At 41.7% G+C, this 25,968-nt stretch overlaps 10 non-coding genes across 10 annotated transcripts; 5 read left to right on the top strand and 5 right to left on the bottom strand.

The window, feature by feature from the left end:
• The first annotated feature begins 566 nt into the window (after positions 1-566).
• trnak-uuu (transfer RNA lysine (anticodon UUU)) lies at positions 567-638 on the top strand. The gene has a single exon. It is a non-coding gene; the product is annotated as a tRNA-Lys (tRNA).
• A 2,791-nt stretch (positions 639-3,429) lies between these two features.
• Positions 3,430-3,502, top strand: trnaf-gaa (transfer RNA phenylalanine (anticodon GAA)). Its single transcript has one exon. It is a non-coding gene; the product is annotated as a tRNA-Phe (tRNA).
• Positions 3,503-4,890: 1,388 nt separating this feature from the next.
• trnar-acg (transfer RNA arginine (anticodon ACG)) lies at positions 4,891-4,963 on the top strand. Its single transcript has one exon. It is a non-coding gene; the product is annotated as a tRNA-Arg (tRNA).
• A 2,687-nt stretch (positions 4,964-7,650) lies between these two features.
• On the top strand, positions 7,651-7,745 carry trnai-uau (transfer RNA isoleucine (anticodon UAU)). The gene is made up of 2 exons: positions 7,651-7,688; positions 7,710-7,745. It is a non-coding gene; the product is annotated as a tRNA-Ile (tRNA).
• Positions 7,746-10,276: 2,531 nt separating this feature from the next.
• Positions 10,277-10,350, bottom strand: trnaf-gaa (transfer RNA phenylalanine (anticodon GAA)). The gene has a single exon. It is a non-coding gene; the product is annotated as a tRNA-Phe (tRNA).
• A 983-nt stretch (positions 10,351-11,333) lies between these two features.
• Positions 11,334-11,406, bottom strand: trnav-uac (transfer RNA valine (anticodon UAC)). The gene has a single exon. It is a non-coding gene; the product is annotated as a tRNA-Val (tRNA).
• Positions 11,407-12,861: 1,455 nt separating this feature from the next.
• trnap-agg (transfer RNA proline (anticodon AGG)) lies at positions 12,862-12,951 on the bottom strand. Its single transcript is given in 2 exon segments — positions 12,862-12,897; positions 12,916-12,951. It is a non-coding gene; the product is annotated as a tRNA-Pro (tRNA).
• A 1,640-nt stretch (positions 12,952-14,591) lies between these two features.
• trnaq-uug (transfer RNA glutamine (anticodon UUG)) lies at positions 14,592-14,663 on the top strand. The gene has a single exon. It is a non-coding gene; the product is annotated as a tRNA-Gln (tRNA).
• Positions 14,664-24,203: 9,540 nt separating this feature from the next.
• On the bottom strand, positions 24,204-24,276 carry trnae-uuc (transfer RNA glutamic acid (anticodon UUC)). Its single transcript has one exon. It is a non-coding gene; the product is annotated as a tRNA-Glu (tRNA).
• Positions 24,277-25,467: 1,191 nt separating this feature from the next.
• Positions 25,468-25,541, bottom strand: trnan-guu (transfer RNA asparagine (anticodon GUU)). Its single transcript has one exon. It is a non-coding gene; the product is annotated as a tRNA-Asn (tRNA).
• Between the last annotated feature and the right edge of the window lie 427 nt (positions 25,542-25,968).

Raw genomic sequence — 25,968 nt, 5'->3', positions numbered from 1 at the left:
CTTAATTTCCTGTTGCTCTGTTTTTTGAAGGGAAGTAGTGGGGGCGTGGAGATGGCCTTCGCGTGATATTCGTCTCCATCGAGTACACACTGAAGGCTCTGAAGAAGATGTCACAGCTTCTGAACTCTGGGGACTTACTGGGGGTGGGAGAACACTCTGACTGCCGGGTCCCGGAGTAACAAGGTAACACTGAGCTGGTGATGGCGGAACCCGGGTGTTCCAATGGTGCAACGCCATCGTTTTCACCACCATGGGCTCGATGACAGGTGTCAAGTGTGGAAATAAGCAGAGTATGTTTTTATAATGAGAAACCTGCCTATTGTGTGACGGAAGAGAACGAAGAGAATGGCTAAAATGACGATGATCCACTGATTGGGAAAGTCAGCTTCCCTGTTGGATCAGTGGTTTGGATTCTGCACTGTGGCCACAAGTTTATATCACTTGTGTGTGATATAAACATGAAAATGTGAAGGAGAAACTTGTATTTGGTGAATAAAAAGACAGAAACAAAACAAAAGGCAGGTGGCTCATGGATAAATTAATATTTTATAAAGTTCTCATCAGTTTCCCTGGTGGTCTAGTGGTTAGGATTCGGCGCTTTTACCGCCGCGGCCCGGGTTCGATTTCCGGTTAGGGAATGTAGATTTTATTGCGGTACAACAATCCTGTGTTACTTCCCGGTCTGCACCAGTTCTGTCGGAATCAGTATCAGGGAGATTTCCTCTTTAGTATCTGAATTGGAAATGTCACATTTAAAGAACAAAGAAAAAAGCGAGCGACAGGTTACAAAGCGCTGATGATACAAAATGCGGATGATTATTCGAAGAAAGATGAAAATTTATGGGTAGAAATCATTGCTCCCTTAGATATTTGCCAGACGAACGCTTTTAAATGTTGATGCTGGGGATAAGTTGTTAAATCAGATTGAAAGTAACGGTTATCTTCCTGAATTCAGTGACATGGACTCTCAGTCTGACCATCGGAACCTTCAGCAACACAGCCTAGTTGAACATTGCAGACAGGCAGATTTGCTCTTCTCTGTTACCAGTTGTTTCTGTGGTGTAGCGGTTATCACCCTCGCCTCACACGCGAACCGTCCTTGGTTCGCATTCGGGCAGAAACTTTCATTAAGCTTTCTCATGTCGGGTAAGAGAAAATTGATTGATTTCAGTTTGTTGCTCAACATGATCCATACCTCGGTGTTAAAGACATGTTATCACTGTTCTGATTTCACCCTCAAATGTTTTCTGTGAAATAACGTGCACTGAGGGGAAAGTTCGATTTCGACACCGAGCATTTATTCGCATTTCGTTCAGTCCCCAACAGAATTTAATGGGTTTATAGGCGCAGATTAAAATGGTTAATCACCATCTGAAATATCTGATAGTAGTGTGTGCTCAAAAAGGCAGATACAAGTGATACTGGAAGTGTTTGCAGTCTCGATGTTGTGCTAGTTGTTATAATTCACACTCAGTTACTGGTTTGAAAAGAATCATATTGAACTCGGAAACTTAACTCCACATTTGTTGCAAACCCTGCTGAGAAATTCCAGTCCTTTCTGTTTTTATTCTAACAGGAATCATAGGAGGAGGAGCAGACCACTCGGTCCATCGCGATTTCCACCATTCAATACCATCATGGCTGATCTTGGGATACAACTTAGTTTTTCCACCAGCTCCCCGTATCCCTGAATTCTCCAAGAGATCAGAAACCTGCTTATCACAACCTTAAATGTGCTCGATGATGGGGCGAACATAACTGTCAGGCACAGAAAATATCAAAGATTCTCACCCTTTGAGTGAAGTAATTTCTCCTTATCTTAGCCCTAAATGACCAACCCTTCATCTGTGTAGCAGGGGGTTAGATTCCCGACCAGCAGAGAAAAAGAAAATCTCTCAGCCTCCATCCTATCAAACCGAATCCGCACTGTGTAAGTTTAAATAGATCACCGCTTATTCTTCTAAACTCCAGAGAATTTCATCATAGGACAACTCACTGACCCCAGGGAACAATCTGGTGAACCTTCTCTTTACCGTTTCTAATGCAAAGCATAAACATTTTTAAATGTGACTGTCACTTCTGCGCAGAATATTCAACCTGATTTCAACAAAATCCTGTGTAACAGCAGAAACACCTCATTATTTGTAAACTCCAGTCTGCCGGCAATGAGAACAAAATGTAATTTCCCTTCCAATTACCTGCTGCACCTACATGCTAACTTTATACATTCCTTATACAAACGCATCTACTCTATTCTTAATGTCAACATTTATATTTCTCAGCTCGTCAAATATGTTCTGCTCTTTCAATTTCTTTTCGCGAAGAAGAATATCGTCTTGTTTTCCAAATTAGCATCTAATCAGCCCCTCCACTCATAAGAGGACTCCGTTTCACCTCCCACTCCATTTGCCTTTTTCCAACAGTTTGTATTAGCTAAACCTTGGGCGGAGGCTCCATCAAGAATTGAACTCACGACTCATGGTTTTACAAGACCAGTGCTCTAACCACTGAGCTATGGAGCCAAATGCAACTTGCACCTTCCGGTACTAGTAAGATTATCAGTGGATTGAGGAGCAGGATGGGGTTTGTGGTGGGGGATTTTTGATGAATGTGGAAATGTCTGAGGTGGAGAGCAGGAAGTTAAAAGACACACCTTGAAAGTGACATGATTTGACATGTGTGTTGTGTGTGTATCTGACATGTATGTTGTGTATCTGGCATGTATGTTCTTCAGAGTTTACCATTAGTGTTACATCTCTGACTTCCCCAGCTCCGATGCCAGTTCATCCAGCTGGAAGATTTAGATGTTGTTCCCTTCACAGACGCTGTGGGGCGTGTTTTCATTAAATAAAGAATTGAACAAAAAATGATTCACTTCGTGACTGGGAATCGAAACCGCGTCACGGCGCCGATCCTGATCACTGGACCTTCAGTGATGCTGATGTAAGAGATTTGTAATGAATTGACCATCTCTGTGCCCATTGCTTTATTTCCAGTAATTTTCAACAAAAATAAGTCACGATGAGAAATGACGGAAGCGAAAATGACAGGATTTGAACCTCAGTTAGAAAGTCCCAATCCATCCTCTGGGCAGGGATTGCAGTCTCAATGTTGGCAATTCTGTCTCTTACACCGACAAACGGCCATTCAGCCTGTGTTCCTGTCTGTCTTCTCGATCGGAGTAACTCCGTTTGATAAATTGTCATCTGGACTCGAAACGTCCGCCCTTTTCACTCCTTACAGGTGCTGTCAGACATTGGGATATTTTGGAGCATTTCCTCTTTTCCCATCCGCAGTAATTTGTTTTTATCACTGAGGAAATTTGGTTGAGATTATTTGAAGAAAGATGAAAATGATGCACTAACGAATGGACAGAAATCATTGCTGTCTTAGATATTTGGGAGACGAAAGCTTCTAGCTTTCCCGCTAGCCGAAGTAGCTCAGTTGGGAGAGCGTTAGACTGAAGATCTAAAGGTCCCTGGTTCAATCCCGGGTTTCGGCAGGATCACGTTGTTGGTTTTCTGTGCTATATGCTAATTAGCGCAGCATTTTGCCTCACACTGTCTTCAAACATCAGTTCACACAAACTGTAACAGACCAAATACCAAATGGCTTTCTGCTGACTGGCTCTGTAAAAAGGCAGAGTTTAAGAGCACGGAAAGAGCCCACTCGGACACCCACATGGCAGGCGCCCACACCCATCTTGGACGGGACAAGTTAGTTCTGATTCCCGCTCCACAGATAGTGCCAAACGTACTGACATTACCCAGTATTTTCTGTTTTTATTTCAGATTTCGGGAAGTCCGCAGTCGGCTACTTTATGTTTGTGTTTGGAGCTGACAAATGGCAAGCAACATTGGCGCCACACAGAAAGCTGAGAGGCTTGGTGATGCTGTTGTCTGTGTGGTGTTGGAGGGGTGCGGGGGTGCTGCCGGGTGGAAGTGGTCTTGTGTTTGGAAGGTGCTGTCTAAGGTGCCTTTGGTGGATTCCTGCATCATGCAGACAAGTGGGGAACATTCTATCGCACTCCTGACTTGTGCCACGTCGATGGTGGACTGTTCCACTGATTCAGGGACTATTTCCTCGGGTGGATGTAGCTGTCACTCGGGGGCATAGCTATAAGGTTCATATAGGAGGATGTCCGAGGTATGTTCTTTACTCAGAAAGTGTTTGAGGTGTGGAATGGACTCACTGCTGTGATAGTGGAGTCAGACACTTTAGGAACTTACAAGCGGTTATTGGGTCGGCACATGGAGCACTCCAGAATGATAGGGAGTGGGATAGCTTGATCTTGATCTTGATCTTGGGTTCGGACAAAGCTCAGCACAACATCGTGGGACGAATGACCTGTACTGTGATGTACTGTTCTATGTTCGATGTTTTTTGGGAGTCAGGAGGAAAGTTACTCCTGCAGGATTCCCAGCCTCTGACCTGCTCTTTTAGCCACTGAACGAACTGATAAAATGTGTGCTGAGTCAGAATAGGTCTATCTTCTTTCCTGCTCTGTGTTGTCCTGAATTTTCAGCACTTTTGTCTTTTCCTGAATGTATTTTGAGGCTGAAGTAAGAGCCAATGTCATATGATTGTAAGATCTGTGTTCAGGTAATATTCAATAGTGGATTCACTGGCGGGAGGGGTGCGGTTTCCAGCCATGTTGTTGACGCTGGATTGATAACGCAGAGAAGCAAATGGACGCTCTGAGAACCAGGGTTCGAATTCCAACACAGCAGGTTAACTCAATTCAAGGCAAAGTAGAATGACTGTGAGTGAGAATAGCAAATTTCAATTATGTAACATTTCCTCACTAAATCGAATATGTTTTGACCATGTTTCCGCCAATTTTGAAGCTTCGGACGGATATGTAAATAGTGCTGCAGGTGGTTTTGCTGTGGGCCAGTGGCGCAATGGATAACGCGTCTGACTACGGATCAGAAGATTCCAGGTTCGACTCCTGGCTGGCTCGTTATGATACTTTACTTCGAAAACTCCATGTTCGTGTTGATGAAAAATATTTTTTCATTAATTTTAGACCAATTCAGGGAAATGTTGACCAAATGCAATCAGCTTCTGTGAAGATATTTATCTTAGCTACTTATTTTTCAAAAAAACAATGTTGACAAAAAAAATGAAAAAACTTTTCTTTTGAAAGAAAAATGTTTCTTTTTTAAATGAAAAATTCTCGTTAAAGTATTTGGGAAAAATACGTCAGCAAGCTTAAGCTACCTTTTAAAAGTTGGAAATTTCTCGAAAAATAAACATGGAAACATTACATTTTTCAGAATGGTGAAAATAGTTTCTAAAAAAGTTGATGAAATCTGTTGAAGAATTTATTTTAAGCATGTTTAATTTTAAGAAGCAAAATACAGAGATTTTTTTAAGCTGACAAATTTCAATTAAAACAGATGGAGGAATTTCTTCGGAGTAAGTTTTATTCTGAAAAGTTCAAATTAGCCAGAAGTTTCTGGTTTGTGATGCTGGGATTGTTGTCCATTGGGGAGGAGATTGAGGAGTGATTTAATCGAGGTGAACTAGATTAGGGCAAGTTTATAGGGGGAGCGGCAATTTATAAAATTTGGGGCAAGTCGGGGACATCACACATGCACACACACCGACACACTCTCTATCTCTCTCTCTCACGCTCACACACACACACACACTTGCTCAATAATTGCCAGACTCGAGTCGAATTGCTATTATGCGACACAAACCGCTTCTTTTTATTTTCCAACAGAGGAATTAAAGAGCAGCAAAAAAACGAAAAGCACTGACATTGCAGACACCTGGCACCAGAGGATTATCACACTGTGCATTGTCAGACCAATTGAACTGGCTGACAAATTGTGCTCTCGATTGGTGCTTTGTGATACTTTTAAACAAAACACTCTTCAGCAAATCAACCATCTGCATGTGAAAACAAGGTCCCACCCAGATTTGAACTCGGATCGCTGGATTCAGAGTCCAGAGTGCTCACCAGTACACCACGGAACCACACAAGCGCACCGAAAATCCTCATTCAATATTTCTGCCGCCTTGAATAGCAGAGAGAAATGTAAATCCCGTTGAGCAATCCCCTCAATGGCCAACACCCATTCATACTTGCATTGCCCTTACTGGTTCCTCCTATAAGAATGCTGGAAAATCTCAACATCTTTAACGAGAAACAATAAATAGTACTACAAAACTGAAACGTTAGTTCTCCTGATCCGGGAATCTCAAACACGGGGACACAATCTCAGGATAAGGCGCTGATGATTTAGGACTGCAATGAGGAGAAATTGCTTCACTCAAAGACTCGTGAATCTTCGGAATTCTCTACTCCAGAAGGTTCCGATGTTCCATCATTGAACACATTTCAGTTTGAGTTAGACAGATTCATGATCTATCCAGGAATGAATGGAAGCAGGAACATGGAATTGGAACAAATGCTTAGCCACAAGTTTATGTTTCAATTGTATTTCTTTAATAGTATAATGGAAGCATATATATAATATGTTTGAAGTCAGTTGTCATTAAATAATGTTGGTAACTCCAGATAACAGTACAGCTGGGAACAATTGAGAGCTTTTTTTATTGGCATCCACGGACACTTTGCAAACAGGCAAGTGTTTGCCGATGAAGAGAAAATAATGAAATTCCGTCCCAGTGTGAGTCTCGAACCACCAACCTTTCGCTTAATAGCCGAACGCGCTGACCAATTGCGCCGCAGAGACTAAGATAACCGCCGTTAAATACATTCTAAACTAGTGTGTCAATGACCACAATTCTATTACTGTAAAACCTGTTCCAGAACTGCAGCATGACGGCACTGTTTACAATTCTATACAAGTCTCTTTCGTTCCGTTGATCCCGCAGCACTGCTGTAGTGTGTTGGTTATTCACTTTCTCCTATGAACGGACAGGTAAAATAAATCCATTTCTCTTATCACAGGGAGGAATTTAACGGGAGGGAAGGGAACTGACCACCAGTAGTCCAACATCCAATGGTTTCCACTCAATCATCAATAATACCATTCACAACTGCACCTCCTTCCGAATATTGTGATCCATTTCCCTCAGGATTTCTTCCAAGATTTAATATTTCCCTTGTTTTCTTCTAATTTTGATATAAGATTCGCTTCAATATACAACACAAATGGAATTTCAAACCTGAGGTTAAACCTGGGAAACAAGTCACTGGATAGCACAAATCCCATGGTGCTCATTTCCAGATTCCCAACACTCAGCTTTTCAACCAAATGGAGGAATTTATCACTGAAAAGTTTTGGAAAGTTGGTGTGAATTTTGTTTGTGAATCACTCGGGTGTTGTGTAAATGCTACTCGAAGGTTCAGTGAGCGGGATATAATCTATCTGCGTTTTGCTGAGCTTGTGTTCGGTGTATGGGGAGGTTTGAACGGGGTTGGACCTTGTGTCCCGGGGATGGGCAGTAACCCGCTGATTGAAGCTGCAGTCACCGCTTTCTGCTGGCGACTGGAGACTGCGGGATATAATCCTGCTGCTTCTCCCTGTCTCACTCACTGTGGAGCCGGGGAAAAGAGAATCGTTGATGGGTTTGTTTCCCGGTCTGAAATGTGGCCTCGAATAGCGGTTATTAACGGAGGTAACGCTGCGGGAGCCTTTAATAACCGGACAAAAATGTGCGCAACGTAGTGCTCCAGTGGCGCAATCGGTTAGCGCGCGGTACTTATACAGCAGTACAGCCAGCGGGCTATGCCGCGGTTGTGAGTTCGAGCCTCACCTGGAGCATCTGTTTTAGGTGAGCGGATCGTCCAGTGGTCTAATCCCACCAGCTCATCATCTGGCAATCACCAGAACGGTCGTGGAATTTGAATACAACAAATAAGATTGGAATAGAAATGCATTGATGAGCATGAAACTGCTGTCTATTGTTGGAAAAAAAAACATGATTCACGAAATCATTCATTTCGGGTGCAGAAAATGCGAGTGGAGAGTGGGATAGTGACAGGTTAAAGCAGTGTGAATTGTCTCACGCCTGGCCAGTTTGTAGGATTTTGCAAGCCCAGGAAAAATGGTGGGGGTTAAAAGTCGTGTGACATGAACCCAAGATCACGATTGAGGCCATTCTCATGTATATGGAATTGGGTTATCAGTTTCTGATCAGAGATTCTGTGTTGTCGTGTGTCTTGAAGGCCGCCTTGGAGAATGCTTATCGGAAGTTTGGTGGTTAATGCCCTTGACTTCTTTAGTGTTCCCCACGGGAAGGGAATATTCTTGCCGGTGATTACTGAGAGATGATCCTGAAATGTGCAGCAAACAAAACCCATCTCCAGTCAGAAACACAATGAGCTGCAGTGAAGAGCCCGCTCTATTTAAACTGAATTAACCTCGTCTGGACCCCAGAAAGAACAATATGGTTTCCTGTTGAATTGGCTCAGGGTCTTCACTTGAGAAAGGACAGGATACAAGGCGAGACTGAGATTGAGCGTTCTGCCAGGAAATAACTGATATTTATTGTCACGGATTGGAGGAGGGCAATAAATCTTCATTCCCTGACCTGCAATCAAAACAGCAGTGAAAGCTTCAAACTCTAACCACCAGACCAACAGATTACAGCGGGTTTTACAATTTGCTTTGTCCACGATCCTTTTGTTATTTTAATTTCCACGTCAGACCACTTGAACCACAATCTGACACCTGCAAAATGGCACCTTCTTTTTCAACACCAGGGACATGATCTAGTCTGATATAAACAGAGATGTGGCCCGCTGGACTAAAACGTGAGGCAATGCAGAATAAAGTAATAACTGAGAGAGGATAATGTGTAATATGAACTGTGGTATGCTTTCGCGCAGAAATAAAGGAGAGAACGTCTAACACAATAAAACTGACACCGCGCCTAGTATAATTCTGTGTGGTGCTGAACATTGTATAATATAAACTAAGAAAAAAATCAGGCCAAGCCGTTAGATTGATGTAAGATTTGACAGGGGCAAGTTCAGCAATAACTGAATGATGGAATGGAACAATAATTAGAGACAGGGTATTATTCGGTATAAACAGAGAGGTGAACTGGTGCTGCAGTGAGTGAGATATTGGCGAGGTTCCTTTATACGTGGCAGATTCCAGCAATGTAATAACTGACATAGAGCCTCGTGTATGCAATCAGTAACATGTTCTGGTGTAGTATCAGGAGAGAAAGGTTTCAGTGAAGTAAGAACAGAGATATGGAGTATAATGACATCAGCCAAGAATTAATTCCGTGCTGCCATAACTGCCAGAATACCCTGTGTAACTTCAAATGAGACTTGGTGCAAGATAATAACAAGCGGGATTTTGCTGAGTGCAGAATCAACTGAGAATCACTGTCATATAGTCGGAAATATGATTTTGTATCATATAATCTGTGTCCAGTTCAGGGTAGCCAAAGGCTAAATCTATTGCAGCAATAACTGAGACGTTCTATGTTTCGTGTTCGTGCCAAAAATCACTGCTTCACTGCCATCTCGTGGATCTCCTTTGCTATTGCAGATGTTGTGAAGCGCTCGTTTTCGTCGCTGTTTCTTATTCTTTCATTGGCTGTCTCGCCTGCTGCAGTAATTTCTGTTTAAGGCCTTAGATTGATATAAGCTTCGACAGGGACAAGTACAGCAATAATTGAAACATAAAATTGGTCAATAATTAGAGTCAGGATATTATTCGGTCTAAAGAGGGAGATGGACTGGTGCAGCAGTGAGTGAGATATTGTCAATCTTTCATCATACGTGGCAGGTTGCAATGTAATAACAGAGATGGAGCCGTGTGTAATGCGTGTTCTGGTGCAGTATCAGGAGCGAGGGGGTCTAATGGAGTCACAACAGAGATATGAAATATTGTGGCATTAGCCGAGAATTAATTCTGTGCTGTAATAACTGGCAGAATGAACGGTGTATAATCAAATGAGGCTTGGTGTAGTATAGTAACAACTGGGATTTTGCTGAATGTATTTTCACTGCCATGTAAAAGCGGACCTGACATCTGCACTGAAATGTGATGAGGTTGGAAAAACTCAGGATGTTACATGGCATGTGTGCATAAGGAAACAAAGATAAGCCTTCACCTCCATCACCTTTCATTAACATCGGGAGTGTTTAGAAATAGAGGAAGTTTTTTTAAAGAAGTGAAATCCAACAAGGAGGAAATATAACAACATCTGGTAGGATGGAAATTGCGATGGGTATGTGGTCTGTTACAGCTTGTGTGAAATGAGGTTTGAAGACAGTGCGAGACAAAACACAGTGCCAATTAGTAGGTAGCACAGAAAACCAGCAAGGGCATGCTGCCGAAGCCCGGGATTGAACCACGGACCTTTAAGATTTTCAGTCTAACGCTCTCCCACCTGAGCTATTTCGGCTGCCTGGCTAGCTAAACGCTTCCGTCTCCCAAATATCTAAGAGAGCAATGATTTCTGCTCACTAGTTAATGCATCATTTTCATCTTTCTTCGAATAATCTGAATCAATTGTACTCAGTGATAAAAGCAAATTACTGCGGATGGGAAAAGAAGAAATGCTGCAAATTTTCCCAATGTCTGACAGCACCTGTAAGGAGTGAAAAGGGCAGACTTTTCGAGCCAGATGACACTTCATCAAAGTTCATTGTACAATTGTACTCACTATTCATTTCAATATTTCGTATCAATGCATTTATCACATACGTCTTCATTATGAATTAAATATTTCTGAACTTGAACATCACTGAATTGAAAACATAACTGACCAACAGAACCAATCCAATCACCGGGTAATACAAATCACATTTTTGAGATTGACTATCGTTAGCTTTTAAAAAAAGTCAACTTCATTTAAATGGAGGAAAATCAAGAATTATCTGTTCATGACACTTGAGCGTTTTTTATTATGGGTGTGAAACATTCAGGCGCATACATTCCGGCCCATTTCAGGAAAGTCCAGTAGATCCCCACTGAGTTTCGATTCCCTTATCTGTCTGAGTGGCTTTTCCTGTTTCTTAGAGATGAAAAACGATTTAAAAAAAAATTCTTCTGTGAAATGTTCACCATTTCCCCTAGTTCACTTACAGTATCACTTGTATTTGTCTGTTTGAGCTCACAGAACTATCAGATATTTCAGATGGTGATTAACCATATTAGTCTGCTCCTATAAACCCATTAAATTCTGTTGGAGAATGAACGGGATGGGAATAAATGCTCGATGTCAAAATCGAACTTTCTCGTCAGTGCACCTTATTTCACAGAAAGTATTTGAGGGTGAAATCAGAGCAATGATAACATGTCTTTAACACTGAATTTCGGATAATGTTGAGCAGTAAACTTAAATTTAACAATTTTCCCTTATCCAACATGAGGAAGCTTAATGAATGCTCCTACCCGGTTTCGAACCAGGGACCTTTCGCGTGTAAGGTGAATGTGATAACCACTACACTACAGAAACAGCTGGAGGCATAACAGAGGAAAACTGCCTGTCTGCAATGTTCAACTAGGCTGTGTTGCTGCAGGTTCCGATGGTCAGACTGAGAGCCCATGTCACTGAATTCAGGAAGATAACCGTTACTTTCAATCTGATTGTACAACTTATCCCCAACATCAACATTTAAAAGCGTTCGTCTCGCAAATATCTAAGGGGGCAATGATTTCTACCCATTTATTAATGCATCATTTTCATCTTTCCTCCAATAATCATCCGCATTTTGTATCATCAGCGCTTTGTAGCCTGTCGCTCCCGTTTTACTTTGTTCTTTAAATGTGACATTTGCAATTCAGATACTAAAGAGGAAATCTCCCTGATACTGATTCCGACAGAACTAGAAGTAACACAGGATTGTTGTACAGCAATAAACCTACATTCCCTGAGCGCGAATACGAACCGGTGTCACGGTGGTGAAAGCGCCGAATCCTAACCACTAGACCACCAGGAAAGCTTGTGCAAGTTTCATAAAATATTACTTCATCCATGATCCACCTGCCTTTTGATTTATTTCTGTGTTTTTTCACCAAATGCAAGTTTATCCTTCACATTGCCATGTTTATATCTCACACAAGTGACTGTTTCAGCCAATGAAAGCAGTGATTCCTGTTAGCTGGCACAGGAAATGGACAGTGAGGTGAAATAGTCCCGCAAACTGCTCATGTGACACTTTCAATTTCCAAAACCCACCAACCTCATCACTGTGTCTCCTGTGAAACTTGGAAGGTAACACACGGCAGGAATTCATCACGGAGGGTAACGGGCACAAGACATTTACCAAACGGTATCATGTCGCTTCTCTTCCCGTTTCTGTCGCTGCCTCTCATTCAGCTCGCTTTGGTTGTCCAGCTCCAAGGTTAAATTAGCCATGGAAATGTGGAGACTGTGGGAAGGCATTCGATTACCCACCCCAGCTGTAGATTCATCGGCGCAGTCACAGTGGGGAGAGATCATTCTCACCTGCTAACAGTGGGCGATTCAGTGATGGAAAAACTATTGAATGTCAAGGGGCTGTGATTAGATTTTCTCTTACTGGTGATGGACATTGTCTGGCATTTGTGTGGCGCGAATGTTACTTGCCACTTGTCAGCACTTGCTAGCCCAAAACATAAAGCCTAATAGAACGTAACATACTGCGGGCTTTCGAAATCTGAAATAAAATCAGAAAATACTGGGTGCTGTCGGTATTTCTGGCACTATCTGTGGAGCGAGAATCAGAACGAATGTTTCCTGTCCAGATGTCACATGGCAGACGCGGACATGATGAGTGTGGGCTCCTGCCATGTGGGTGTCTGAGTGGGCTCTTTCCGTGCTCGAAAGCTCTGCGCCTTTTTTTTCGGAGCCAGTCAGCAGAAAGCCATCCCGCCGTTTGCGCCTTAAACAAATCACAATGTTTGACTTGGTCAAAAAGAAGCGAACAAAGGGCTCGTCCGGGATTTGAACCCGGGACCTCTCGCATGCTAATATCTTGAGATACCCTAAGCGAGAATCATACCCCTAGACCAACGAGCCCATACGTCAGTAGACAGCAAAATAAAATTGTTTAACTTTCTACAAAGCAGTTCTGACACCTCGAGTGAAAGTCGAAACTGGTGAAAACAAACTGACCGCATCAGCATTTGTGAACTTTAATCTGCCAAATATTGTTATCTCGACTGTTTGCAACTGGGGGCTTTTGTTTATAAAGTACACATGTTACAGTCAGTAATTTTAACTCAGCGACTTCAGTATGTAGCAACTCTGATTCTGCCTTTGATATTTGATCACTGTTGAAAGGTGTGCTCTGTCAGACAGTTGAAAGATCTGGAACAGTTAAAGTACAGATTGATGACGTTGTTCACCTGGGAGATCTGCGGGTTTGTGTGAATGGGGAAGGATTGGACTTGATCCGATAGTAATATGAGTAAATTATGAGTATATGTCAAATTCCCCAACAGTGACAATCCTGAACCTCAGTGAGGCATTGGACTGTATTGTCACGTTCACTATGAGTAAATTTTCTCTGATGTTCAACCCCATGTGTTGCCCTGACATTGAATCATTGATTATCACCATGTGCCAGATTATCTATGAGGCCAGCGAGAGCCTCATTCTCTGTGGCTCTCAGTGCACAGTAATACACGGCGCTGCCTGTCACCTGCTAATCCTTCATGGACAAGTGAAAATTGTTTTGCTTTAGGTTGAGATTCCCGCTGAAGTTTTCAAAACCCGTTGTTTTTAAACTTTGCTGTTTTTCTGGGTGAACTTCAGCTCTCTATTCTCCCGGCAGTGCCGCCTCTCAAACTGAGACTTTCTCCATTCTGCTTTGTTAATCTCACAGTTACTGCTTCCTGAATGGAAACTGCTTGCAATCGGTCAAGGTCAAAAAGTTTAGTGTTCCATTCATGGAGAAGTTTTCTTGTCATTTTATTCAGAAATGAGTGATAATTCTGTCAAAACAAATGGTTAAATTTGACCCGTTACCATCCAGATTTGACCTTGTATCACCATCTCTGTCGGCAGCGTTTTACATCATATCACTGTCTTTCACTATCTGTGTTTGTTCTTGACCTGCTGCTCATGTGACATTTCCAACCCGGAATCAAAAGTGCAAATCTCACTCCACCGATTCTGGCAGAGCTGCTTTGGACTAGGAAGGATTGCTGGTTTGTTTATAAAAAAAATCATTAAATCTGAATGTATCAAAGACAGCCTGTGACCCTGAAAGTGTCGAATCCTAACCACAAGGCCATCAGGATCCCATCTGCCTGATTCTCCCAGATACTGATTACAGGAATGTGTACAGCGCCAATTGTCCGCACTCACACACTCCTTCCTGTCTGCGAAGATTTGAAATTGTTTATATTTTCACAGTGGCTTCCAGCGTGGTGAAAGCAGAGCTATGATAAGCTGTTGCTGTTCAGTAGATTTACCGCAGTAATGTCTCTATCAGTTCGATGCTAACATTGTTCATTGAGTATAGTCAGCTACAGTGAACTGTAATGCAGTTGAAGGTAGCCTACTCATTTTTACAGGGGGGGCCAGCAAGGACAATGTAAATATGAATTGGTGTTGGCCATTGACGGGATTGGACAATGGGACTGATATTTCTCTACGATGTTCAAAATGGCACAAGATTTGAGCGACGATTTTCAGCCTGCGACTGTGGCTTGGGTTATGTGGTGTAATGGTGAGCACTCTGGACTTTGAATCTAGTGATCCGAGTTCAAATCTCGGCGGGACCTTTCTTTAATTTGGAAATGCAGATGATTTGTTTGCTGAAGGGAACTTCGTTTAACTTTCTCACGAAGTTCTCATTGAGTGGGCTATTTGTCAGCCAGATTGAATCTGCCTATTGACTTTAATGGTGCTGATCTGAACATCGAGTGCAACTATGCTGAAATGGATCAGGTAATATTTAATTAAAACACATAAGCAGGATCTGGCTCACCGCATGTAAGTGTGTTAACCTGTATAGTTCCACAATGAATGCACTGACAGATGTAATAAACTGCACAGTCCGAGAGATTTTCCACAAGAAGGAACATGATTGCTCATCGTGTAGACTGGATATTGACCAGGAGAGAGAATTAGGCAGCGTTTTCATTCTTGACTTGAACAAAACTGTTCATTATTATTTGATGCAGAGACTACTTAACTCAGCATGAACTGATTAAACCCATTTATTGTCTTTTGTACAATGCTCATTTCACTACTTAAAAAATCCACGATTTAATTCTCATTATTTTTATGGAATAATTTAACAGGGAACATACTATACACTCTGAGTGTGGAAACACATCAGAACCTATGAAAAAAAATCTTAAACACATGGTGCACAATAACTTTGCCAATGTGTTTGTTTTGATTAGCACAATCCATGTATAAAAAAAAAACAGATCACTTAATTGTCTCCCTGGAGCCTGACACCAAGGATAAATGTGGTAATCTCTGAGTACAGTGGAGAAGACAATTGGGGACTTTGATCGAAATGCACTCATCACCGAAAGGTCTTCTGTTTGCCATTTACTATCCCGTCATTGCTGCTATTGGAGTTCCAGGTAAAGTCTAACGATGAATTATTCATTATGAAAATCATTGTTTATCCCTCCCGCAATTCTATTTTCTTTTCCCAAAATGTTTCTCTACAGTGCCGATATTGTGGGATTTTTTTCTCAGTTAAGTTGACAATCTTCTTCTTACCTGCTGTGATTTACCCTATTTTGCTGGAGATTCACCTTCTGCACCATGACAGTTTTCATCCTCCATTTTAATCATTACATTTTTCCCTCTGTCTGGCATAATTACTCGACCTGGCTGGAAATACAATTAGTTGTGCTCTCATTGAACATGAAGAGAACAGAGAATCCAAGGCTGGGCGAGTGGAAACACAATGGGTACCATTATTCTGGCAATTTGGCAGCAGATATTATCAATATAGTGAATGACAACATGCATCACAAACAATGTCTATTACTTAAAGTGTAAGGAGCAAATTTCCTGACGTAATTAACGATTTGGGTCTCATGATTGCGTATGAATTGAAGCAAGCTTACTGTAATGTGTTGTTTCTCGCTTTTACCGATATGTCTCTGCATTATCTGCATAACTTACCCTCTTTAACAATATACTATATTACCTTAACCAGGGTAATGTTATCACTTCAATCTTACAAGTTCGCCTTCTTTCTATTCCCAACTCATATTGTAGGTGAACCATTTGGTTGTTCATGCTGTCACTGTGGCTGCATTACCACAACACTATCCTCAGAGTAAAGTAAATTCTGGTGTGATTTGTCACTGTGAATGTGGGAACATTGCCGTACTCTAAATGTAGCTCTGTTATGTTGTTGAGGCTGTTAGTGAATAGTCGCACATTTATCCCGATGTGCGTGTTTTTTTGTTGTTTTTATTGTTTTGTTACTTGCAATGGGAAAGACAGTCCTCTGTAAAGTTGGTGTTGATTTTCTTTTAACGTTTTATTTAGACAGTGTCTCAGGTTATTGTTTTTATTCCAGAGATGAAATCATAGCCAATGCAAAACTCCATGTGTGCTGAACTCTTGGAGTAGATCTAAAGTCCACAACCATTCGGCAGTTCCACTGACTGAATCGTGTTGTTAACATTTCAAGTAGAGGATATTTTATTCACAACTCTGAACCATTTTTTCAACAGTTTCAATGAATGAAAAACCTGGAGTCCAAAACCATTCTCAATTGAAAACACATTCTTGTGTTCTAAATGAAATACATTTCCAGTTTTCTTCTCGCTTATGAGGGACTTGACGTGTTTGTACAATGAAAATTATGTGATGCATTTCTGCTATATTAATATATATTTAATATTAATAGCCATCGGATTTGCCAATGACTTGGTCGTGTCTTCTCTCTTCTCTATTGGTGGGACAAGACGCAAACTGATTGTATTTCCTGTAGCTGATCAAACAGTGAGGTTAACATTCAATATGTTTTTGTACTGACAGTTCAGTGCAGTATTGAAAAAATGCTTCATTTTAGGAGTTTTTTTTACTCAGTGAATCAGAGGGTTCTTCAACTAGGATTGCCAATTCTGATCTCTCATCATGTTTGCTTCCTGATGCTTCAACAGTATAATGATTTTCTCTTCTATTTTTCTATTTTGCATACTCATTGAGCTTATTTTGTCTCCAACACAGCAAATTTGGCAGTGATTGTGATCCTAGCCCGTGGAAGATGCGGTCTTTCTGGATGTATCACTTACTATTTGATATCAATGGCGGCCACAGATCTCATGGTCATTATTGCAGCTGTGATATTAAACCGGATTGCCCGTATTTATTTCCCATTCAGCTTCCTCTCCATCACTCCGGTCTGTAGTCTCAGTTTTGTGATAATTTATGGAGTCAGAGATTGTTCTGTCTGGACAACAGTCGCGTTTACCTTTGATCGATTCGTTGCCATTTGTTGCCAGAAGCTGAAGACGAAATATTGCAGCAAGAAAACGGCGGTGAGGGTTATAGGGACAGTTTGTGTTCTGAGTGGTGTTGTTAATACTCCCTGGTACTTTACATATGAGCCGTCATTTATCATCGACGGCATACCTTGGTTTTGTAATGGAATAGCAACATTTTATACGTCACTAATATGGACTGCATTTGACTGGACTCTTATCATTTTAACACCTTGTCTCCCATTCATTCTGATTTTATTGCTTAATGTGCTGACTGTCAGGCACATTGTAATGGCCAACAGAGCCCGCAGGAGACTCCGGGCACAGAGCAATGGAGAGAAGCCGAGTGACCCAGAGATGAAGAAACGGAGGAAGTCTATTGTTTTACTCTTCTGTATCTCGGGGAGTTTCATCTTGTTGTATTTGTTATTTTTTATAACCATTCTCTATGTTCAACTTGCGAATGTTACATACTCCTCAGTTTCTGATTCCAGCAACTTAGCATACATGCTGGATGAAAGTGGGACTATGCTTCAGCTTTTGAGTTCCTGCGTCAACCCTTTTATTTATGCAGGGACCCAGAGTCAGTTTAGGAAAGAATTAAAGAATGGGGTAAAATATCCCCTGACACTCATTGGCAAATTATTTAATTAATCAATTCAGTGTAATCCACCTGAATTGCATATTAATATCAAACTTTAGCCCTGATTGTCTATGTAAGGTCAAGCATTCACTCCCATATCCACAGTGGCATATTAAGGCACGATATGTAGTAAATAATATATAACTTGTCTAAACTGTTGTCAGTTAATCCCCAATCCATTATCTGAACTAACTGGCGTCAGGCGCTTTCCAGGAAGCCCTGAGAGCCCCATAGTTACTCTACATTCACGTAGAGACACAGAGTCCGATTATTAACTGTTACTGGCTTACCAGATTAAAGAAATATAAATATCCAGCTTTGGTATCATTCAACCCGAGATGATAGAAAATTTTCTGAAATTTAACGTAAACATGCCCTCAAACTCTGTCATCTGCGCACGAGGCGCTTTTCCACGTCCAGATTCCTGGGCCCACAAACATAGAAGACAGGATTTGACACAGGACAATTGATAAAGACTAAATGCAACTAGTTCAGCTTCCATAAAAGAAGAGAAGTACTCCGGAAGGTGAAGATAAAAACATAAAATGCTGGATAAGCGCAGCAGGCCCGGCCTCATCTATGAGGACAGAAACAGCGTGAATATTTCGAGTTCACATGACATTTCTTATTTTTTTTCCATTCGGTGATGCTGCCAGGGCTTTTATGGTTATCTAGCTTTTCCATTTTTACTTTATCTTCCATTAGGGATATTGACCAACAATGCCTAAATATCCAGGGCTATCGAAAGTTATAAAATGAAGGGAACAAAAGTACATATTTGGAAATATTAATTCACAAATACATCGTTACAATGTTTCAACTGTAAGGAGAATCTTATCTCCACTGTCTCCAAAACATAAATTTCGTCTGATAGCCGCAAGATACAACAGTAAAGCTGTTCTCTCATATTTACAATCAATCTGAATCAATTCGTTCACAAAAGATTCATGGAATGAGATAGGCCTCTTTCCAATTTGTGCAACTTTTAGTAAAAGGGAGCCGAAATTCTTTGCATGGGTGCAAAGGAGCACGGGTGACTTCCTGTATTGGGTCTGATGGCAGCAAGCTGCTTCCGGTATGGAAAAAAAAGGAGAGCAACGATGTACCTTTTGTGTTTCCAAACAAGGCTTTCCTGACGACACAAACAACATTCCCTGATGTGATTCCAATATTCCTGATTTGGTCCAGGAGGAAACAAGCGAGGTAAATGTGCATCCCACTGCAACGGATAAGATGTATATTGAATCCAGAATGCCTTTGGTAACTTGATTGCATACAAATAAATTGTCAATGCCCTATATATCCTGTTCCAATGTGTTTGGAAGTATCCTGGACTGGATTGGAGTGGCAGTGATGAGCTTCTGAATTTCACAGAGAGTTTTGTCATACGGATGATGCTATGGACTTGGTGACTTGCAAATGCTGCTCTGATCCATACTGATGTTATGACTGGATACGTCACATCCGAAGATGGGACTTAGAATGATCGATCATAACATTGAAGAGTGTGACAGAGGTTACTGATGAACATACCAAAAAAAAATACGAGAACATGCAGACATTGGGACCAGAAACAGAGGTACGAAACTTCAGCCCTTTGAGACTGTTCTGCCATTCAATCGCATCATGGCTGATCTCTCCCTGGCCTCAAATTCACCTCCCCACTTGTTCCCCTTGTCCCTTTTTACGTTAAAAATATATGTATCACCATCTTGAAAGCCGCGGAGCAAGTGCGACGGGGCTCGAAGTAGATGAAGGCAGCTCACATGAGAGTCGAGATTTCCAGTGTTACTTTGAAAAGTGATTAGTTATTCCCTTGATCATGAAAGTAGCAAAAAGGGGCACGTTTGAAAAGCTGATGGTAGTGTTTGTTTGTACAAGGAACGCAGGAATTCGTTTGCGAGCAATCAGTTCGAAAGAGAAATGGCATTTTGAGCTTTCTTGTCAAAGGATTGGCGTACAGCAATAAATAGGTATTACTGCAGTTAATAGAGTTTATTGAGACCGCATGAGGAAAATTCTGCGCAATGCAGGTCACCATATTTAAGAAAAGATATTCTTGCATTGCAGACAGTGTGGTGAAGGGTCACTAGTTTGCTCCGTAAGCTCGGGTTTATTCTGTGATGAGGGGTTGAGTAAATTGGGCTGAAATTATCTTGTGTTTAGAGGAATGAGAGGTGATCTCATAAAAACCTGCTCCATTCTGAATGGGGTCGAGAGGATGGACGCTGAGAGATTGTTTCCTCTGTGCGGGAATCTAAAACAGCATCAGCAAAAAGAGCGTTTAGGGCAGTATGGAGCTTGTACATTCTCCCCGTTTATACATAGGTTTCCTCCCTGTACTCTGGTTTCCTCCAACAGCTCAAAGATGTGCTGGTTAAGTCGATTGGACTTGGCAAATTGTCCCTTAGTGCCCAAAGGTGTGTAGGTTAGAGGGATTAGCAGGATGGGTGCGTGGGGCTGCGGGAATGGGACCTTGATGTGGTCTCAGTCGGATAGTCGTTGCAGAGTCAGACGGGCCGTATGGCCTCTTTCAGCAGGGCAGTGGTTCTATGAGATCAGAGGAATTTACTTCATGCAAAGTGCTGTGCATCTTTGAAACTCTCTCCCAAAGAGGGTTATCGCTGCTCCTTCATTGAACACGTTTCAGTCTGTGATGGGAAAAAAATACGGTCTGTCTGGGAATTAAGGGATATAGGGAGCTAGTGGGAAAATGGAGTTGAAGTCCAAGGTCGGATATGATGGCATTGAATGGTAGAGCAGGCTCGATAGGCCGAGTGATCCATTCCTGCTCCTATTTATTGTGTTCATGTGTATGAGAAAAACAGTAATTCATGTTTTCAATAAAAACAGATTGCTCCAGAGGTTCTCAGCAGGTTGGGAAGTCTTGTTGAAGTTGTACAAGACATTTTAAGGGCACATTCGTAAAACCGTGTGCAAATTCTGGTTGTCCTATTATAGAAAGGATGTTATTAAACTAGAAAAATTGCAGAAAAGTTTTATTAGGATTTATTAGTACTTGACGGATTGAGTTATAAGGAGGGACTTTTATTTTCTCTGGAGCTTAGGAGGCTGAGGAGTGACCTTATAGAGGTCTATAAAATAATGAGGGACATAGACAAGGTAGATAGTCAATATTTCTTCCCAAAGGTAGGGGAGTATAAAGCTAGAGGGCTTAGACTTAAGGTGAGAGGGGAGAAATCCAGAAGTGTCCAGGTGGGAATTTTTTACTTCATACAGAAAATTCCTGGGGTGGTAATGGATGCGGGTACAATTTTATCTTTAAAAAAATAGATAGTTACATGAGTACGATGGGAATAGAAAAATATTGGCCAAATGCGGGCAATTGGGATTAGTTTCGGGGTTTAAAAAACGATGGCATGGACAAGTTGGGCCGGAGGGCCTGTTTCCATGCTGTTAACCTCTATGTCTCTATGAGCAGGTCTGGCAGCAAACATAAAGAGAAAAACAGAGTTAAGTTTCAGAATCCAATATAATGTTATTCAAAACAGTAACATCTTCGAGTTATAACAATTTGCACAACATCTAGACAGGGAATTGAATTCAATCCAGGCAACGAATGTCCTGAATTTAAACTACTGCTATATTCCTGTAGTAAAATTATTCAGGAAAGTTAGCTGTTATTTGAAAGGCTGGAGGCTTGATCGCACCGTGAGCCACACAGTTTTCCTCTATTCCTGCTTCTACTTATATTCTCAACATAGACACACTGTGTGTCCTTCTGCAACAAAGAAACGTGGTTCAAGCTTTGCTGTTCTCACTGTTATTCAGTAAGTTGATATACAAATAGATATATGAATATTGATTTCAAATAATACAAGAGCTATTAGATTACGCTTTGGTATATTTCCAAACTATTAGAAACACTGTGTTCACAGTAACTGATAGAAGTTGTTGCTGTGATTGCAGATATAGAACTGGAACCCACCATCACACCGAGTGAATCCACTGACTGTTTAAGTGTTGATCAGTGAAAATGCCAGTTATCCTCTGTGACATACAGATACCACATCAATAAGTAAAAGCCAATCAAAATAGAAACCAGAATCAGTCAATCTTTCTCTCTGCTTTCAAACATGTTGTTATTTTCTGTACCATTTGCCAGTGAGGTGAATGAAAAAGTGAACACAGTTTGTGATGTAAAAATGTGCTCACTCCTTCTGGGAACAAAATCACATTGATGCACAGAGCAACACACACACACACACAAAGACGGACTGAAACTTGGGGAGATGCAAACATCCAGAAATCAAGGATGTCAACAATTGGTTTCAGTCTTGTTCAATTTCTGGCTGGAGTTTAGCAAGTTATCGCTGATGAGCATTAATGAAGGAATCTGAAAGTGAAACAAGAAAAAAAACTGGAATATTTGGAAGGATTTGATTGCATTGAACGAAGAATTAATTCTGCAGTCACCTAAAGGAATGAATGCTGAGCAGAGCAGTGGGTGAGGTTCAAATCTTCGTGAGAAAACATCAGTTTCAAATCCACTTTCACTGCTGTTTTGATTGCAGGTCAGGAAATGAAGGTTTATTGCTCTCCTCCAATCCGTGAAAATGAATATCAGTTATTTCCCGGCAGCAGACACAAATCTCAGTCTCGCCTTGTGTCCTGTCCTTTCTCAAGTAAAGACTCGCAGCAAATTCAACAGGAAGCCATATTCTCCCATCTGAGGAGCAGACGAGGTTAAGGACAGTTTAAATGGAGCCGGCTCTTCACTGCAGCTCATTGTGTTTCTGACTGGAGATGGTTTTTGCTTGCTGCACATCTGATTCGGTGACGATTTCTTCATCGCCCATTCCAACTCCACTGATTTTAACATGTTTCAGTATCAATGCAGTGAAATGACATGATTATCACCTCTCCCTATGTGGTAATGTGGCCGAGCGGTCTAAGGCGTTGGTTTTAAGCTCCAGCCTCTATCGAGGCGTGGGTTTGAATCCCACCACTACTAAAGAGCGGTTGAGTGAAGGGGTGTGTGTGGTCTCGTGCTTTTTTTTGACAAACACCCTTGTAAGAACGGGATATTGCGCTTGACTCATCGATCGACAGTTCCGACGCGCCATTGCAAAAAGAAAAACTCACCGACCTCCTCAGAAAGCATACAGGGGACAACGTTAGAGTCCCTTCCTTCTCCAGTACGTCCCCAGAGTGGAGAAGCGACGGCATCTTCTTGGGAACCTTCAGCATGCAACTGATGAAGACAAATATCTCGCGAAGGCCATCTCCACACCCCCCTACTTGCCTTCAAAACACAGTTCAACCTCAAACAGGCCATTGTTCGCAGAAAACTACCCAGCCTGCAGGAGAACAGCGACAATGACACCACACACCACCGCCACGGCAACCTCTGCAAGATGTGATGGATCATCGAAATGGATGCCATCATCAAACGTGAGGACAGAATCCACCAGGTAGACGATATATACACATGTAACTGAGCCACCGTGGCCTACCTCATCCACTGCATGAAAGGATATTCCGTGTCATGATATATCGCCCAGACCATGCAGACGCTACCACAACAGATGAATGGACACCGCTTCACAGCCGACAAGGCTATTCCATTCCTGTCGGGGAGCACTTAAGCAGTCAAGGGCATTCAACCACCCATCTTCGGGTAAGCTTTCTCCAAGGCGGCCTTCAAGACACACCACAACACAGAATCGCTAAACAGATCTGATAGACAAATTCCAAATACACAGAACGGCTTCAACCGGGATTTTGCGTTCATGAAACACGACTTGTAACCCCTACCTTTTGGCACGGGCTTGCAAAATACTAGTAACTGTCCTGGCTTGGGATATTTCACACTGCTTTAACCTGTCCTTATCCCCCTCTCCACTTAATCTCACAGTTACTGCTTCTGAGTGAAAACTGCCTCTTCTTCACTGGAGGTAGGAGAGTTCCTGCTTAATTCAATGAAAGTGTTTTCTTGTCACTGAGCACAAGATTTGGACCCAGATCTGCGAGATATTTGTGTCAGTAGAAGGAATAAATTTTCCCCAATTAACAGCCAGATTTTAACATCAGCATTTTATATCATCTGCGCTTTGTAGTCTATCGCTCTCTCTTTTTTTTTCGTTCTTTTCATGTGACATTTCTAATTCAGATGTAAACGAGGAAATCTCCCTGCTACTGATTCCGACAGAACTGGAAGTAACGCAGGATTGTTGTACAGCAATAAATCCACATTCCCTGACCGGGAATTCGAACCCGGGCCGCGGCAGTGAAAGCGCCGAATCCTAACCACTAGACCACCAGGGAAGCTGATGCAAATTTTTTAAAAGATGAACTTATCCATGAACCAATTTCTATTTATTTTATTTCAGACTTTTAAATACACCAAATACAAGTTTATCCTTCACATTGCCATGTTTAGATCACACACAAGTGACTGTTTCAGCCAATGAAAGCAGTGATTCCTGTTAGCTGGAACAGGAAATGGGCAGTGAGGTGAAATAGTCCCGCAAACTGCTCATGTGACACTTTCAATTTCCAAAACCCACCAAACCAATCACTGTGGTTCCTGTGAAACTTGTAAGGTAACACACGGCAGGAATTCATCACGGAGGGTAACGGGCACAAGTCATTTACCAAACTGGAAAGCAGGGAAAGCGAAGGGATGATACACGGCATTGAGAGGAGATGGAGTTTACAGGTAACAGTACAAAGAAACACAGATATCTTATCTTCCCGATCCAGTTACTGATTACAGGAATGTACCCAGTGAGAATTATCCACTCTCACACTCTCCTTCCAGCCTTGAGCACGGAGTTAAGTTTTGAAGTGTTTGAAGCCTTGCTCCAGTAATTCACGGTTTTGTTGAGACCACATTTGGAACAGTGTGTGCAGTTTGGATACCCGCATTTTAAACAGCATCTTAGCAAAATCTGAGGATGGTGGAATCTGAATCAAAAACAGAAAATGCTGGAAAATCTCAACAGCTTTAACGGGAAAGAATAGATAGCATTGAAAAACTGAAACATTATTTCCTCTGATCCGGGAATCTGAAACACGGAGACACAATCTCAGGATAAGATGCTGATGATTTAGGACTGAGATGAGGAGAAATTGCTTCACTCAAAGGCTGGTGAATCTTGGGAATTCTCTACTCCAGAGGGTTCTGATGTTCCATCATTGAACACATTTCAGTTTGGGTTAGACAGATTTATGATCTATCCAGGAATGAATGGAAGCAGGAATATGGAATTGGAACAAATGCTCAGCCACAAATTCATGTTCCGACTGTATTTTTTTTATGTTTAGTGGTGTAATGGAACATATAATGTAATATGTGATGATTAGAAATCAATCGTCATTAAATAATGTTGGTAACACCAGATAACAGTACAACCGGGAACAATTGACAGCAATTTTTTTATTGGCACCCACGGACCCATTGCCAACAGGGAACTGTTTACTGTGAATGCTGATGGTGAGAAAACAGTAAAATTCCGTCCCTAGGTGGGATCGAACCACCAACCTTTCGGTTAACAGCCGAACGCGCTGACCAATTGCGCCACAGAGACTGAGATAGTACAAGGTAAGTATATTCTAAAGTAGTGTGTCAATGACCACAATTCTATTTCTGAAAACCTGTTCCAGAACTGCAGCATGACCGCACTGTTTACAATTCTATACAAGTCTCTTTAGTTCCGTTGATCCCGCAGCACTGCTGTAGTGTGTTGGTTATTCCCTTTCTCCTATGAACGGGCAGGTAAAATAAATCCACGTCTCTTACCACAGGGAGAAATTCAACGGAAGGCAAAGGAACTCACCACCATTTTTATTATGGGATTGAAACATTCAGGCACATAAATCCGGTCCGTTACAGGAAAGCCCAGTAGATCCGCACTGAGTCGCGATTCCCTCATCTGCCTGAGTGAATTTTCCTGTTTCTTAGTGATGAAAAACGATTTAAATAAAAGATTCTTCAGTGAAATGTGCGTCTTTTCC

The sequence above is a fragment of the Carcharhinus amblyrhynchos genome, unplaced genomic scaffold (genome assembly GCF_965287045.1).
Source record: "Carcharhinus amblyrhynchos unplaced genomic scaffold, sCarAmb.v2.hapA scaffold_38, whole genome shotgun sequence".
NCBI classification, from domain to species: Eukaryota; Metazoa; Chordata; class Chondrichthyes; order Carcharhiniformes; family Carcharhinidae; genus Carcharhinus; species Carcharhinus amblyrhynchos.
The sequence above is the reverse complement of the archived record's forward strand: the minus strand, read 5'-3'. Positions and strand labels throughout refer to the sequence as shown.